At 46.0% G+C, this 11277-nt stretch overlaps 38 non-coding genes and 4 pseudogenes across 38 annotated transcripts; all 42 read right to left on the bottom strand.

Annotated features, from left to right (window-relative positions):
• Positions 1-47: 47 nt before the first annotated feature.
• Positions 48-166, bottom strand: LOC133119614 (5S ribosomal RNA). The gene has a single exon (XR_009706655.1). It is a non-coding gene; the product is annotated as a 5S ribosomal RNA (ribosomal RNA).
• A 139-nt stretch (positions 167-305) lies between these two features.
• LOC133119613 (5S ribosomal RNA) lies at positions 306-424 on the bottom strand. Its single transcript, XR_009706654.1, has one exon. It is a non-coding gene; the product is annotated as a 5S ribosomal RNA (ribosomal RNA).
• A 139-nt stretch (positions 425-563) lies between these two features.
• Positions 564-682, bottom strand: LOC133119612 (5S ribosomal RNA). The gene has a single exon (XR_009706653.1). It is a non-coding gene; the product is annotated as a 5S ribosomal RNA (ribosomal RNA).
• A 139-nt stretch (positions 683-821) lies between these two features.
• LOC133119611 (5S ribosomal RNA) lies at positions 822-940 on the bottom strand. Its single transcript, XR_009706652.1, has one exon. It is a non-coding gene; the product is annotated as a 5S ribosomal RNA (ribosomal RNA).
• Positions 941-1079: 139 nt separating this feature from the next.
• On the bottom strand, positions 1080-1198 carry LOC133119609 (5S ribosomal RNA). The gene has a single exon (XR_009706650.1). It is a non-coding gene; the product is annotated as a 5S ribosomal RNA (ribosomal RNA).
• A 139-nt stretch (positions 1199-1337) lies between these two features.
• Positions 1338-1456, bottom strand: LOC133119608 (5S ribosomal RNA). The gene has a single exon (XR_009706649.1). It is a non-coding gene; the product is annotated as a 5S ribosomal RNA (ribosomal RNA).
• Positions 1457-1595: 139 nt separating this feature from the next.
• LOC133119684 (5S ribosomal RNA) lies at positions 1596-1714 on the bottom strand. Its single transcript, XR_009706722.1, has one exon. It is a non-coding gene; the product is annotated as a 5S ribosomal RNA (ribosomal RNA).
• A 139-nt stretch (positions 1715-1853) lies between these two features.
• Positions 1854-1972, bottom strand: LOC133119607 (5S ribosomal RNA). Its single transcript, XR_009706648.1, has one exon. It is a non-coding gene; the product is annotated as a 5S ribosomal RNA (ribosomal RNA).
• A 139-nt stretch (positions 1973-2111) lies between these two features.
• LOC133119606 (5S ribosomal RNA) lies at positions 2112-2230 on the bottom strand. The gene has a single exon (XR_009706647.1). It is a non-coding gene; the product is annotated as a 5S ribosomal RNA (ribosomal RNA).
• A 139-nt stretch (positions 2231-2369) lies between these two features.
• LOC133119669 (5S ribosomal RNA) lies at positions 2370-2488 on the bottom strand. The gene has a single exon (XR_009706707.1). It is a non-coding gene; the product is annotated as a 5S ribosomal RNA (ribosomal RNA).
• A 139-nt stretch (positions 2489-2627) lies between these two features.
• Positions 2628-2746, bottom strand: LOC133119605 (5S ribosomal RNA). The gene has a single exon (XR_009706646.1). It is a non-coding gene; the product is annotated as a 5S ribosomal RNA (ribosomal RNA).
• A 139-nt stretch (positions 2747-2885) lies between these two features.
• On the bottom strand, positions 2886-3004 carry LOC133119689 (5S ribosomal RNA). Its single transcript, XR_009706727.1, has one exon. It is a non-coding gene; the product is annotated as a 5S ribosomal RNA (ribosomal RNA).
• A 139-nt stretch (positions 3005-3143) lies between these two features.
• Positions 3144-3262, bottom strand: LOC133119604 (5S ribosomal RNA). The gene has a single exon (XR_009706645.1). It is a non-coding gene; the product is annotated as a 5S ribosomal RNA (ribosomal RNA).
• Positions 3263-3401: 139 nt separating this feature from the next.
• On the bottom strand, positions 3402-3520 carry LOC133119603 (5S ribosomal RNA). The gene has a single exon (XR_009706644.1). It is a non-coding gene; the product is annotated as a 5S ribosomal RNA (ribosomal RNA).
• Positions 3521-3659: 139 nt separating this feature from the next.
• Positions 3660-3778, bottom strand: LOC133119666 (5S ribosomal RNA). The gene has a single exon (XR_009706705.1). It is a non-coding gene; the product is annotated as a 5S ribosomal RNA (ribosomal RNA).
• Positions 3779-3917: 139 nt separating this feature from the next.
• LOC133119602 (5S ribosomal RNA) lies at positions 3918-4036 on the bottom strand. Its single transcript, XR_009706643.1, has one exon. It is a non-coding gene; the product is annotated as a 5S ribosomal RNA (ribosomal RNA).
• A 139-nt stretch (positions 4037-4175) lies between these two features.
• Positions 4176-4294, bottom strand: LOC133119683 (5S ribosomal RNA). The gene has a single exon (XR_009706721.1). It is a non-coding gene; the product is annotated as a 5S ribosomal RNA (ribosomal RNA).
• A 139-nt stretch (positions 4295-4433) lies between these two features.
• On the bottom strand, positions 4434-4552 carry LOC133119675 (5S ribosomal RNA). Its single transcript, XR_009706713.1, has one exon. It is a non-coding gene; the product is annotated as a 5S ribosomal RNA (ribosomal RNA).
• Positions 4553-4691: 139 nt separating this feature from the next.
• On the bottom strand, positions 4692-4810 carry LOC133119672 (5S ribosomal RNA). The gene has a single exon (XR_009706710.1). It is a non-coding gene; the product is annotated as a 5S ribosomal RNA (ribosomal RNA).
• Positions 4811-4949: 139 nt separating this feature from the next.
• Positions 4950-5068, bottom strand: LOC133119601 (5S ribosomal RNA). Its single transcript, XR_009706642.1, has one exon. It is a non-coding gene; the product is annotated as a 5S ribosomal RNA (ribosomal RNA).
• Positions 5069-5207: 139 nt separating this feature from the next.
• On the bottom strand, positions 5208-5326 carry LOC133119600 (5S ribosomal RNA). Its single transcript, XR_009706641.1, has one exon. It is a non-coding gene; the product is annotated as a 5S ribosomal RNA (ribosomal RNA).
• Positions 5327-5465: 139 nt separating this feature from the next.
• Positions 5466-5584, bottom strand: LOC133119598 (5S ribosomal RNA). Its single transcript, XR_009706639.1, has one exon. It is a non-coding gene; the product is annotated as a 5S ribosomal RNA (ribosomal RNA).
• Positions 5585-5723: 139 nt separating this feature from the next.
• On the bottom strand, positions 5724-5842 carry LOC133119597 (5S ribosomal RNA). Its single transcript, XR_009706638.1, has one exon. It is a non-coding gene; the product is annotated as a 5S ribosomal RNA (ribosomal RNA).
• Positions 5843-5981: 139 nt separating this feature from the next.
• On the bottom strand, positions 5982-6101 carry LOC133119697 (5S ribosomal RNA; annotated as a pseudogene).
• A 138-nt stretch (positions 6102-6239) lies between these two features.
• LOC133119596 (5S ribosomal RNA) lies at positions 6240-6358 on the bottom strand. Its single transcript, XR_009706637.1, has one exon. It is a non-coding gene; the product is annotated as a 5S ribosomal RNA (ribosomal RNA).
• Positions 6359-6497: 139 nt separating this feature from the next.
• Positions 6498-6616, bottom strand: LOC133119595 (5S ribosomal RNA). Its single transcript, XR_009706636.1, has one exon. It is a non-coding gene; the product is annotated as a 5S ribosomal RNA (ribosomal RNA).
• A 139-nt stretch (positions 6617-6755) lies between these two features.
• LOC133119694 (5S ribosomal RNA) lies at positions 6756-6874 on the bottom strand (annotated as a pseudogene).
• A 139-nt stretch (positions 6875-7013) lies between these two features.
• LOC133119594 (5S ribosomal RNA) lies at positions 7014-7132 on the bottom strand. Its single transcript, XR_009706635.1, has one exon. It is a non-coding gene; the product is annotated as a 5S ribosomal RNA (ribosomal RNA).
• Positions 7133-7270: 138 nt separating this feature from the next.
• Positions 7271-7389, bottom strand: LOC133119593 (5S ribosomal RNA). The gene has a single exon (XR_009706634.1). It is a non-coding gene; the product is annotated as a 5S ribosomal RNA (ribosomal RNA).
• Positions 7390-7528: 139 nt separating this feature from the next.
• On the bottom strand, positions 7529-7647 carry LOC133119592 (5S ribosomal RNA). The gene has a single exon (XR_009706633.1). It is a non-coding gene; the product is annotated as a 5S ribosomal RNA (ribosomal RNA).
• Positions 7648-7786: 139 nt separating this feature from the next.
• Positions 7787-7905, bottom strand: LOC133119682 (5S ribosomal RNA). Its single transcript, XR_009706720.1, has one exon. It is a non-coding gene; the product is annotated as a 5S ribosomal RNA (ribosomal RNA).
• A 139-nt stretch (positions 7906-8044) lies between these two features.
• Positions 8045-8162, bottom strand: LOC133119693 (5S ribosomal RNA; annotated as a pseudogene).
• A 139-nt stretch (positions 8163-8301) lies between these two features.
• Positions 8302-8420, bottom strand: LOC133119671 (5S ribosomal RNA). Its single transcript, XR_009706709.1, has one exon. It is a non-coding gene; the product is annotated as a 5S ribosomal RNA (ribosomal RNA).
• Positions 8421-8558: 138 nt separating this feature from the next.
• LOC133119591 (5S ribosomal RNA) lies at positions 8559-8677 on the bottom strand. The gene has a single exon (XR_009706632.1). It is a non-coding gene; the product is annotated as a 5S ribosomal RNA (ribosomal RNA).
• Positions 8678-8816: 139 nt separating this feature from the next.
• On the bottom strand, positions 8817-8935 carry LOC133119681 (5S ribosomal RNA). The gene has a single exon (XR_009706719.1). It is a non-coding gene; the product is annotated as a 5S ribosomal RNA (ribosomal RNA).
• A 139-nt stretch (positions 8936-9074) lies between these two features.
• Positions 9075-9193, bottom strand: LOC133119590 (5S ribosomal RNA). Its single transcript, XR_009706631.1, has one exon. It is a non-coding gene; the product is annotated as a 5S ribosomal RNA (ribosomal RNA).
• Positions 9194-9332: 139 nt separating this feature from the next.
• On the bottom strand, positions 9333-9451 carry LOC133119589 (5S ribosomal RNA). The gene has a single exon (XR_009706630.1). It is a non-coding gene; the product is annotated as a 5S ribosomal RNA (ribosomal RNA).
• A 139-nt stretch (positions 9452-9590) lies between these two features.
• On the bottom strand, positions 9591-9709 carry LOC133119680 (5S ribosomal RNA). The gene has a single exon (XR_009706718.1). It is a non-coding gene; the product is annotated as a 5S ribosomal RNA (ribosomal RNA).
• A 139-nt stretch (positions 9710-9848) lies between these two features.
• Positions 9849-9967, bottom strand: LOC133119587 (5S ribosomal RNA). The gene has a single exon (XR_009706628.1). It is a non-coding gene; the product is annotated as a 5S ribosomal RNA (ribosomal RNA).
• A 139-nt stretch (positions 9968-10106) lies between these two features.
• LOC133119698 (5S ribosomal RNA) lies at positions 10107-10224 on the bottom strand (annotated as a pseudogene).
• A 138-nt stretch (positions 10225-10362) lies between these two features.
• On the bottom strand, positions 10363-10481 carry LOC133119586 (5S ribosomal RNA). Its single transcript, XR_009706627.1, has one exon. It is a non-coding gene; the product is annotated as a 5S ribosomal RNA (ribosomal RNA).
• Positions 10482-10620: 139 nt separating this feature from the next.
• LOC133119678 (5S ribosomal RNA) lies at positions 10621-10739 on the bottom strand. Its single transcript, XR_009706716.1, has one exon. It is a non-coding gene; the product is annotated as a 5S ribosomal RNA (ribosomal RNA).
• Between the last annotated feature and the right edge of the window lie 538 nt (positions 10740-11277).

The raw sequence follows: 11277 nt of genomic DNA, 5'->3' as shown, positions 1-11277 counted from the left end.
AAACAATGTCCAAAATACGATAATTTACATTGATTTCGCTGGTAAAATGCTCACAGCACCTGGTATTCCCAGGCGGTCTCCCATCCAAGTACTAACCAGGCCCGACGTTGCTTAGCTTCCGAGATCAGACGAGATCGGGCGTTCTCAGCGCGGTGTGGCCGTAAGCGAAGACCCGGCAGTCAGCGAGAGCTCTCATGAATAAACGCCTAGAAACTAACTTTGTATAATTCTTTTTTAAGGAAGTAAGGTCGTTATTTCAAACAATGTCCAAAATACGATAATTTACATTGATTTCGCTGGTAAAATGCTCACAGCACCTGGTATTCCCAGGCGGTCTCCCATCCAAGTACTAACCAGGCCCGACGTTGCTTAGCTTCCGAGATCAGACGAGATCGGGCGTTCTCAGCGCGGTGTGGCCGTAAGCGAAGACCCGGCAGTCAGCGAGAGCTCTCATGAATAAACGCCTAGAAACTAACTTTGTATAATTCTTTTTTAAGGAAGTAAGGTCGTTATTTCAAACAATGTCCAAAATACGATAATGTACATTGATTTCGCTGGTAAAATGCTCACAGCACCTGGTATTCCCAGGCGGTCTCCCATCCAAGTACTAACCAGGCCCGACGTTGCTTAGCTTCCGAGATCAGACGAGATCGGGCGTTCTCAGCGCGGTGTGGCCGTAAGCGAAGACCCGGCAGTCAGCGAGAGCTCTCATGAATAAACGCCTAGAAACTAACTTTGTATAATTCTTTTTTAAGGAAGTAAGGTCGTTATTTCAAACAATGTCCAAAATACGATAATTTACATTGATTTCGCTGGTAAAATGCTCACAGCACCTGGTATTCCCAGGCGGTCTCCCATCCAAGTACTAACCAGGCCCGACGTTGCTTAGCTTCCGAGATCAGACGAGATCGGGCGTTCTCAGCGCGGTGTGGCCGTAAGCGAAGACCCGGCAGTCAGCGAGAGCTCTCATGAATAAACGCCTAGAAACTAACTTTGTATAATTCTTTTTTAAGGAAGTAAGGTCGTTATTTCAAACAATGTCCAAAATACGATAATTTACATTGATTTCGCTGGTAAAATGCTCACAGCACCTGGTATTCCCAGGCGGTCTCCCATCCAAGTACTAACCAGGCCCGACGTTGCTTAGCTTCCGAGATCAGACGAGATCGGGCGTTCTCAGCGCGGTGTGGCCGTAAGCGAAGACCCGGCAGTCAGCGAGAGCTCTCATGAATAAACGCCTAGAAACTAACTTTGTATAATTCTTTTTTAAGGAAGTAAGGTCGTTATTTCAAACAATGTCCAAAATACGATAATTTACATTGATTTCGCTGGTAAAATGCTCACAGCACCTGGTATTCCCAGGCGGTCTCCCATCCAAGTACTAACCAGGCCCGACGTTGCTTAGCTTCCGAGATCAGACGAGATCGGGCGTTCTCAGCGCGGTGTGGCCGTAAGCGAAGACCCGGCAGTCAGCGAGAGCTCTCATGAATAAACGCCTAGAAACTAACTTTGTATAATTCTTTTTTAAGGAAGTAAGGTCGTTATTTCAAACAATGTCCAAAATACGATAATTTACATTGATTTCGCTGGTAAAATGCTCACAGCACCTGGTATTCCCAGGCGGTCTCCCATCCAAGTACTAACGAGGCCCGACGTTGCTTAGCTTCCGAGATCAGACGAGATCGGGCGTTCTCAGCGCGGTGTGGCCGTAAGCGAAGACCCGGCAGTCAGCGAGAGCTCTCATGAATAAACGCCTAGAAACTAACTTTGTATAATTCTTTTTTAAGGAAGTAAGGTCGTTATTTCAAACAATGTCCAAAATACGATAATGTACATTGATTTCGCTGGTAAAATGCTCACAGCACCTGGTATTCCCAGGCGGTCTCCCATCCAAGTACTAACCAGGCCCGACGTTGCTTAGCTTCCGAGATCAGACGAGATCGGGCGTTCTCAGCGCGGTGTGGCCGTAAGCGAAGACCCGGCAGTCAGCGAGAGCTCTCATGAATAAACGCCTAGAAACTAACTTTGTATAATTCTTTTTTAAGGAAGTAAGGTCGTTATTTCAAACAATGTCCAAAATACGATAATTTACATTGATTTCGCTGGTAAGATGCTCACAGCACCTGGTATTCCCAGGCGGTCTCCCATCCAAGTACTAACCAGGCCCGACGTTGCTTAGCTTCCGAGATCAGACGAGATCGGGCGTTCTCAGCGCGGTGTGGCCGTAAGCGAAGACCCGGCAGTCAGCGAGAGCTCTCATGAATAAACGCCTAGAAACTAACTTTGTATAATTCTTTTTTAAGGAAGTAAGGTCGTTATTTCAAACAATGTCCAAAATACGATAATTTACATTGATTTCGCTGGTAAAATGCGCACAGCACCTGGTATTCCCAGGGGGTCTCCCATCCAAGTACTAACCAGGCCCGACGTTGCTTAGCTTCCGAGATCAGACGAGATCGGGCGTTCTCAGCGCGGTGTGGCCGTAAGCGAAGACCCGGCAGTCAGCGAGAGCTCTCATGAATAAACGCCTAGAAACTAACTTTGTATAATTCTTTTTTAAGGAAGTAAGGTCGTTATTTCAAACAATGTCCAAAATACGATAATTTACATTGATTTCGCTGGTAAAATGCTCACAGCACCTGGTATTCCCAGGCGGTCTCCCATCCAAGTACTAACCAGGCCCGACGTTGCTTAGCTTCCGAGATCAGACGAGATCGGGCGTTCTCAGCGCGGTGTGGCCGTAAGCGAAGACCCGGCAGCCAGCGAGAGCTCTCATGAATAAACGCCTAGAAACTAACTTTGTATAATTCTTTTTTAAGGAAGTAAGGTCGTTATTTCAAACAATGTCCAAAATACGATAATGTACATTGATTTCGCTGGTAAAATGCTCACAGCACCTGGTATTCCCAGGCGGTCCCCCATCCAAGTACTAACGAGGCCCGACGTTGCTTAGCTTCCGAGATCAGACGAGATCGGGCGTTCTCAGCGCGGTGTGGCCGTAAGCGAAGACCCGGCAGTCAGCGAGAGCTCTCATGAATAAACGCCTAGAAACTAACTTTGTATAATTCTTTTTTAAGGAAGTAAGGTCGTTATTTCAAACAATGTCCAAAATACGATAATGTACATTGATTTCGCTGGTAAAATGCTCACAGCACCTGGTATTCCCAGGCGGTCTCCCATCCAAGTACTAACCAGGCCCGACGTTGCTTAGCTTCCGAGATCAGACGAGATCGGGCGTTCTCAGCGCGGTGTGGCCGTAAGCGAAGACCCGGCAGTCAGCGAGAGCTCTCATGAATAAACGCCTAGAAACTAACTTTGTATAATTCTTTTTTAAGGAAGTAAGGTCGTTATTTCAAACAATGTCCAAAATACGATAATTTACATTGATTTCGCTGGTAAGATGCTCACAGCACCTGGTATTCCCAGGCGGTCTCCCATCCAAGTACTAACCAGGCCCGACGTTGCTTAGCTTCCGAGATCAGACGAGATCGGGCGTTCTCAGCGCGGTGTGGCCGTAAGCGAAGACCCGGCAGTCAGCGAGAGCTCTCATGAATAAACGCCTAGAAACTAACTTTGTATAATTCTTTTTTAAGGAAGTAAGGTCGTTATTTCAAACAATGTCCAAAATACGATAATTTACATTGATTTCGCTGGTAAAATGCGCACAGCACCTGGTATTCCCAGGGGGTCTCCCATCCAAGTACTAACCAGGCCCGACGTTGCTTAGCTTCCGAGATCAGACGAGATCGGGCGTTCTCAGCGCGGTGTGGCCGTAAGCGAAGACCCGGCAGTCAGCGAGAGCTCTCATGAATAAACGCCTAGAAACTAACTTTGTATAATTCTTTTTTAAGGAAGTAAGGTCGTTATTTCAAACAATGTCCAAAATACGATAATTTACATTGATTTCGCTGGTAAAATGCTCACAGCACCTGGTATTCCCAGGCGGTCTCCCATCCAAGTACTAACCAGGCCCGACGTTGCTTAGCTTCCGAGATCAGACGAGATCGGGCGTTCTCAGCGCGGTGTGGCCGTAAGCGAAGACCCGGCAGTCAGCGAGAGCTCTCATGAATAAACGCCTAGAAACTAACTTTGTATAATTCTTTTTTAAGGAAGTAAGGTCGTTATTTCAAACAATGTCCAAAATACGATAATGTACATTGATTTCGCTGGTAAAATGCTCACAGCACCTGGTATTCCCAGGCGGTCTCCCATCCAAGTACTAACGAGGCCCGACGTTGCTTAGCTTCCGAGATCAGACGAGATCGGGCGTTCTCAGCGCGGTGTGGCCGTAAGCGAAGACCCGGCAGTCAGCGAGAGCTCTCATGAATAAACGCCTAGAAACTAACTTTGTATAATTCTTTTTTAAGGAAGTAAGGTCGTTATTTCAAACAATGTCCAAAATACGATAATGTACATTGATTTCGCTGGTAAAATGCTCACAGCACCTGGTATTCCCAGGCGGTCTCCCATCCAAGTACTAACCAGGCCCGACGTTGCTTAGCTTCAGAGATCAGACGAGATCGGGCGTTCTCAGCGCGGTGTGGCCGTAAGCGAAGACCCGGCAGTCAGCGAGAGCTCTCATGAATAAACGCCTAGAAACTAACTTTGTATAATTCTTTTTTAAGGAAGTAAGGTCGTTATTTCAAACAATGTCCAAAATACGATAATGTACATTGATTTCGCTGGTAAAATGCTCACAGCACCTGGTATTCCCAGGCGGTCTCCCATCCAAGTACTAACCAGGCCCGACGTTGCTTAGCTTCCGAGATCAGACGAGATCTGGCGTTCTCAGCGCGGTGTGGCCGTAAGCGAAGACCCGGCAGTCAGCGAGAGCTCTCATGAATAAACGCCTAGAAACTAACTTTGTATAATTCTTTTTTAAGGAAGTAAGGTCGTTATTTCAAACAATGTCCAAAATACGATAATTTACATTGATTTCGCTGGTAAAATGCTCACAGCACCTGGTATTCCCAGGCGGTCTCCCATCCAAGTACTAACCAGGCCCGACGTTGCTTAGCTTCCGAGATCAGACGAGATCGGGCGTTCTCAGCGCGGTGTGGCCGTAAGCGAAGACCCGGCAGTCAGCGAGAGCTCTCATGAATAAACGCCTAGAAACTAACTTTGTATAATTCTTTTTTAAGGAAGTAAGGTCGTTATTTCAAACAATGTCCAAAATACGATAATTTACATTGATTTCGCTGGTAAAATGCTCACAGCACCTGGTATTCCCAGGCGGTCTCCCATCCAAGTACTAACCAGGCCCGACGTTGCTTAGCTTCCGAGATCAGACGAGATCGGGCGTTCTCAGCGCGGTGTGGCCGTAAGCGAAGACCCGGCAGTCAGCGAGAGCTCTCATGAATAAACGCCTAGAAACTAACTTTGTATAATTCTTTTTTAAGGAAGTAAGGTCGTTATTTCAAACAATGTCCAAAATACGATAATGTACATTGATTTCGCTGGTAAAATGCTCACAGCACCTGGTATTCCCAGGCGGTCTCCCATCCAAGTACTAACCAGGCCCGACGTTGCTTAGCTTCCGAGATCAGACGAGATCGGGCGTTCTCAGCGCGGTGTGGCCGTAAGCGAAGACCCGGCAGTCAGCGAGAGCTCTCATGAATAAACGCCTAGAAACTAACTTTGTATAATTCTTTTTTAAGGAAGTAAGGTCGTTATTTCAAACAATGTCCAAAATACGATAATTTACATTGATTTCGCTGGTAAAATGCTCACAGCACCTGGTATTCCCAGGCGGTCTCCCATCCAAGTACTAACCAGGCCCGACGTTGCTTAGCTTCCGAGATCAGACGAGATCGGGCGTTCTCAGCGCGGTGTGGCCGTAAGCGAAGACCCGGCAGTCAGCGAGAGCTCTCATGAATAAACGCCTAGAAACTAACTTTGTATAATTCTTTTTTAAGGAAGTAAGGTCGTTATTTCAAACAATGTCCAAAATACGATAATTTACATTGATTTCGCTGGTAAAATGCTCACAGCACCTGGTATTCCCAGGCGGTCTCCCATCCAAGTACTAACGAGGCCCCGACGTTGCTTAGCTTCCGAGATCAGACGAGATCGGGCGTTCTCAGCGCGGTGTGGCCGTAAGCGAAGACCCGGCAGTCAGCGAGAGCTCTCATGAATAAACGCCTAGAAACTAACTTTGTATAATTCTTTTTTAAGGAAGTAAGGTCGTTATTCAAACAATGTCCAAAATACGATAATGTACATTGATTTCGCTGGTAAAATGCTCACAGCACCTGGTATTCCCAGGCGGTCTCCCATCCAAGTACTAACCAGGCCCGACGTTGCTTAGCTTCCGAGATCAGACGAGATCGGGCGTTCTCAGCGCGGTGTGGCCGTAAGCGAAGACCCGGCAGTCAGCGAGAGCTCTCATGAATAAACGCCTAGAAACTAACTTTGTATAATTCTTTTTTAAGGAAGTAAGGTCGTTATTTCAAACAATGTCCAAAATACGATAATTTACATTGATTTCGCTGGTAAGATGCTCACAGCACCTGGTATTCCCAGGCGGTCTCCCATCCAAGTACTAACCAGGCCCGACGTTGCTTAGCTTCCGAGATCAGACGAGATCGGGCGTTCTCAGCGCGGTGTGGCCGTAAGCGAAGACCCGGCAGTCAGCGAGAGCTCTCATGAATAAACGCCTAGAAACTAACTTTGTATAATTCTTTTTTAAGGAAGTAAGGTCGTTATTTCAAACAATGTCCAAAATACGATAATTTACATTGATTTCGCTGGTAAAATGCTCACAGCACCTGGTATTCCCAGGCGGTCTCCCATCCAAGTACTAACGAGGCCCGACGTTGCTTAGCTTCCGAGATCAGACGAGATCAGGCGTTCTCAGCGCGGTGTGGCCGTAAGCGAAGACCCGGCAGTCAGCGAGAGCTCTCATGAATAAACGCCTAGAAACTAACTTTGTATAATTCTTTTTTAAGGAAGTAAGGTCGTTATTTCAAACAATGTCCAAAATACGATAATGTACATTGATTTCGCTGGTAAAATGCTCACAGCACCTGGTATTCCCAGGCGGTCTCCCATCCAAGTACTAACCAGGCCCGACGTTGCTTAGCTTCCGAGATCAGACGAGATCGGGCGTTCTCAGCGCGGTGTGGCCGTAAGCGAAGACCCGGCAGTCAGCGAGAGCTCTCATGAATAAACGCCTAGAAACTAACTTTGTATAATTCTTTTTTAAGGAAGTAGGTCGTTATTTCAAACAATGTCCAAAATACGATAATTTACATTGATTTCGCTGGTAAAATGCTCACAGCACCTGGTATTCCCAGGCGGTCTCCCATCCAAGTACTAACCAGGCCCGACGTTGCTTAGCTTCCGAGATCAGACGAGATCGGGCGTTCTCAGCGCGGTGTGGCCGTAAGCGAAGACCCGGCAGTCAGCGAGAGCTCTCATGAATAAACGCCTAGAAACTAACTTTGTATAATTCTTTTTTAAGGAAGTAAGGTCGTTATTTCAAACAATGTCCAAAATACGATAATTTACATTGATTTTGCTGGTAAAATGCTCACAGCACCTGGTATTCCCAGGCGGTCTCCCATCCAAGTACTAACCAGGCCCGACGTTGCTTAGCTTCCGAGATCAGACGAGATCGGGCGTTCTCAGCGCGGTGTGGCCGTAAGCGAAGACCCGGCAGTCAGCGAGAGCTCTCATGAATAAACGCCTAGAAACTAACTTTGTATAATTCTTTTTTAAGGAAGTAAGGTCGTTATTTCAAACAATGTCCAAAATACGATAATTTACATTGATTTCGCTGGTAAAATGCTCACAGCACCTGGTATTCCCAGGCGGTCTCCCATCCAAGTACTAACGAGGCCCGACGTTGCTTAGCTTCCGAGATCAGACGAGATCGGGCGTTCTCAGCGCGGTGTGGCCGTAAGCGAAGACCCGGCAGTCAGCGAGAGCTCTCATGAATAAACGCCTAGAAACTAACTTTGTATAATTCTTTTTTAAGGAAGTAAGGTCGTTATTTCAAACAATGTCCAAAATACGATAATGTACATTGATTTCGCTGGTAAAATGCTCACAGCACCTGGTATTCCCAGGCGGTCTCCCATCCAAGTACTAACCAGGCCGACGTTGCTTAGCTTCCGAGATCAGACGAGATCGGGCGTTCTCAGCGCGGTGTGGCCGTAAGCGAAGACCCGGCAGTCAGCGAGAGCTCTCATGAATAAACGCCTAGAAACTAACTTTGTATAATTCTTTTTTAAGGAAGTAAGGTCGTTATTTCAAACAATGTCCAAAATACGATAATGTACATTGATTTCGCTGGTAAAATGCTCACAGCACCTGGTATTCCCAGGCGGTCTCCCATCCAAGTACTAACCAGGCCCGACGTTGCTTAGCTTCCGAGATCAGACGAGATCTGGCGTTCTCAGCGCGGTGTGGCCGTAAGCAAAGACCCGGCAGTCAGCGAGAGCTCTCATGAATAAACGCCTAGAAACTAACTTTGTATAATTCTTTTTTAAGGAAGTAAGGTCGTTATTTCAAACAATGTCCAAAATACGATAATTTACATTGATTTCGCTGTAAAATGCTCACAGCACCTGGTATTCCCAGGCGGTCTCCCATCCAAGTACTAACCAGGCCCGACGTTGCTTAGCTTCCGAGATCAGACGAGATCGGGCGTTCTCAGCGCGGTGTGGCCGTAAGCGAAGACCCGGCAGTCAGCGAGAGCTCTCATGAATAAACGCCTAGAAACTAACTTTGTATAATTCTTTTTTAAGGAAGTAAGGTCGTTATTTCAAACAATGTCCAAAATACGATAATTTACATTGATTTCGCTGGTAAAATGCTCACAGCACCTGGTATTCCCAGGCGGTCTCCCATCCAAGTACTAACGAGGCCCGACGTTGCTTAGCTTCCGAGATCAGACGAGATCGGGCGTTCTCAGCGCGGTGTGGCCGTAAGCGAAGACCCGGCAGTCAGCGAGAGCTCTCATGAATAAACGCCTAGAAACTAACTTTGTATAATTCTTTTTTAAGGAAGTAAGGTCGTTATTTCAAACAATGTCCAAAATACGATAATGTACATTGATTTCGCTGGTAAAATGCTCACAGCACCTGGTATTCCCAGGCGGTCTCCCATCCAAGTACTAACCAGGCCCGACGTTGCTTAGCTTCCGAGATCAGACGAGATCGGGCGTTCTCAGCGCGGTGTGGCCGTAAGCGAAGACCCGGCAGTCAGCGAGAGCTCTCATGAATAAACGCCTAGAAACTAACTTTGTATAATTCTTTTTTAAGGAAGTAAGGTCGTTATTTCAAACAATGTCCAAAATACGATAATTTACATTGATTTCGCTGGTAAAATGCTCACAGCACCTGGTATTCCCAGGCGGTCTCCCATCCAAGTACTAACCAGGCCCGACGTTGCTTAGCTTCCGAGATCAGACGAGATCGGGCGTTCTCAGCGCGGTGTGGCCGTAAGCGAAGACCCGGCAGTCAGCGAGAGCTCTCATGAATAAACGCCTAGAAACTAACTTTGTATAATTCTTTTTTAAGGAAGTAAGGTCGTTATTTCAAACAATGTCCAAAATACGATAATTTACATTGATTTCGCTGGTAAAATGCTCACAGCACCTGGTATTCCCAGGCGGTCTCCCATCCAAGTACTAACGAGGCCCGACGTTGCTTAGCTTCCGAGATCAGACGAGATCGGGCGTTCTCAGCGCGGTGTGGCCGTAAGCGAAGACCCGGCAGTCAGCGAGAGCTCTCATGAATAAACGCCTAGAAACTAACTTTGTATAATTCTTTTTTAAGGAAGTAAGGTCGTTATTTCAAACAATGTCCAAAATACGATAATTTACATTGATTTCGCTGGTAAAATGCTCACAGCACCTGGTATTCCCAGGCGGTCTCCCATCCAAGTACTAACCAGGCCCGACGTTGCTTAGCTTCCGAGATCAGACGAGATCGGGCGTTCTCAGCGCGGTGTGGCCGTAAGCGAAGACCCGGCAGTCAGCGAGAGCTCTCATGAATAAACGCCTAGAAACTAACTTTGTATAATTCTTTTTTAAGGAAGTAAGGTCGTTATTTCAAACAATGTCCAAAATACGATAATGTACATTGATTTCGCTGGTAAAATGCTCACAGCACCTGGTATTCCCAGGCGGTCTCCCATCCAAGTACTAACCAGCCCGACGTTGCTTAGCTTCCGAGATCAGACGAGATCTGGCGTTCTCAGCGCGGTGTGGCCGTAAGCGAAGACCCGGCAGTCAGCGAGAGCTCTCATGAATAACGCCTAGAAACTAACTTTGTATAATTCTTTTTTAAGGAAGTAAGGTCGTTATTTCAAACAATGTCCAAAATACGATAATTTACATTGATTTCGCTGGTAAAATGCTCACAGCACCTGGTATTCCCAGGCGGTCTCCCATCCAAGTACTAACCAGGCCCGACGTTGCTTAGCTTCCGAGATCAGACGAGATCGGGCGTTCTCAGCGCGGTGTGGCCGTAAGCGAAGACCCGGCAGTCAGCGAGAGCTCTCATGAATAAACGCCTAGAAACTAACTTTGTATAATTCTTTTTTAAGGAAGTAAGGTCGTTATTTCAAACAATGTCCAAAATACGATAATTTACATTGATTTCGCTGGTAAAATGCTCACAGCACCTGGTATTCCCAGGCGGTCTCCCATCCAAGTACTAACGAGGCCCGACGTTGCTTAGCTTCCGAGATCAGACGAGATCGGGCGTTCTCAGCGCGGTGTGGCCGTAAGCGAAGACCCGGCAGTCAGCGAGAGCTCTCATGAATAAACGCCTAGAAACTAACTTTGTATAATTCTTTTTTAAGGAAGTAAGGTCGTTATTTCAAACAATGTCCAAAATACGATAATGTACATTGATTTCGCTGGTAAAATGCTCACAGCACCTGGTATTCCCAGGCGGTCTCCCATCCAAGTACTAACCAGGCCCGACGTTGCTTAGCTTCCGAGATCAGACGAGATCGGGCGTTCTTTTTTTTTTTCTTTTTTTTAATAAAAATTTTATTTTCCATATTTACATTTTACATTTTAAAAACTTTTAGGACAAAACAAACAAAAAAGAATAATTTCACATTTGTCATATACATCATACATACTTCATTTTTCTATTATATCCATTATATACAGTTCATATCTGATGTTTATCCAATAAACTATTTACAAACCAAAATTTTAATAAATCATAATCCATAATACTTTAGAAATTAAATTGTATTTTCCCTTCATTTTTCACTGTCACAAAGTTACTGCCTTCAACAAACCATTCCGTAAAA

The sequence above is a fragment of the Conger conger genome, unplaced genomic scaffold (assembly GCF_963514075.1).
Source record: "Conger conger unplaced genomic scaffold, fConCon1.1 SCAFFOLD_146, whole genome shotgun sequence".
Taxonomy (NCBI): Eukaryota; Metazoa; Chordata; class Actinopteri; order Anguilliformes; family Congridae; genus Conger; species Conger conger.
The sequence above is the reverse complement of the archived record's forward strand: the minus strand, read 5'-3'. Positions and strand labels throughout refer to the sequence as shown.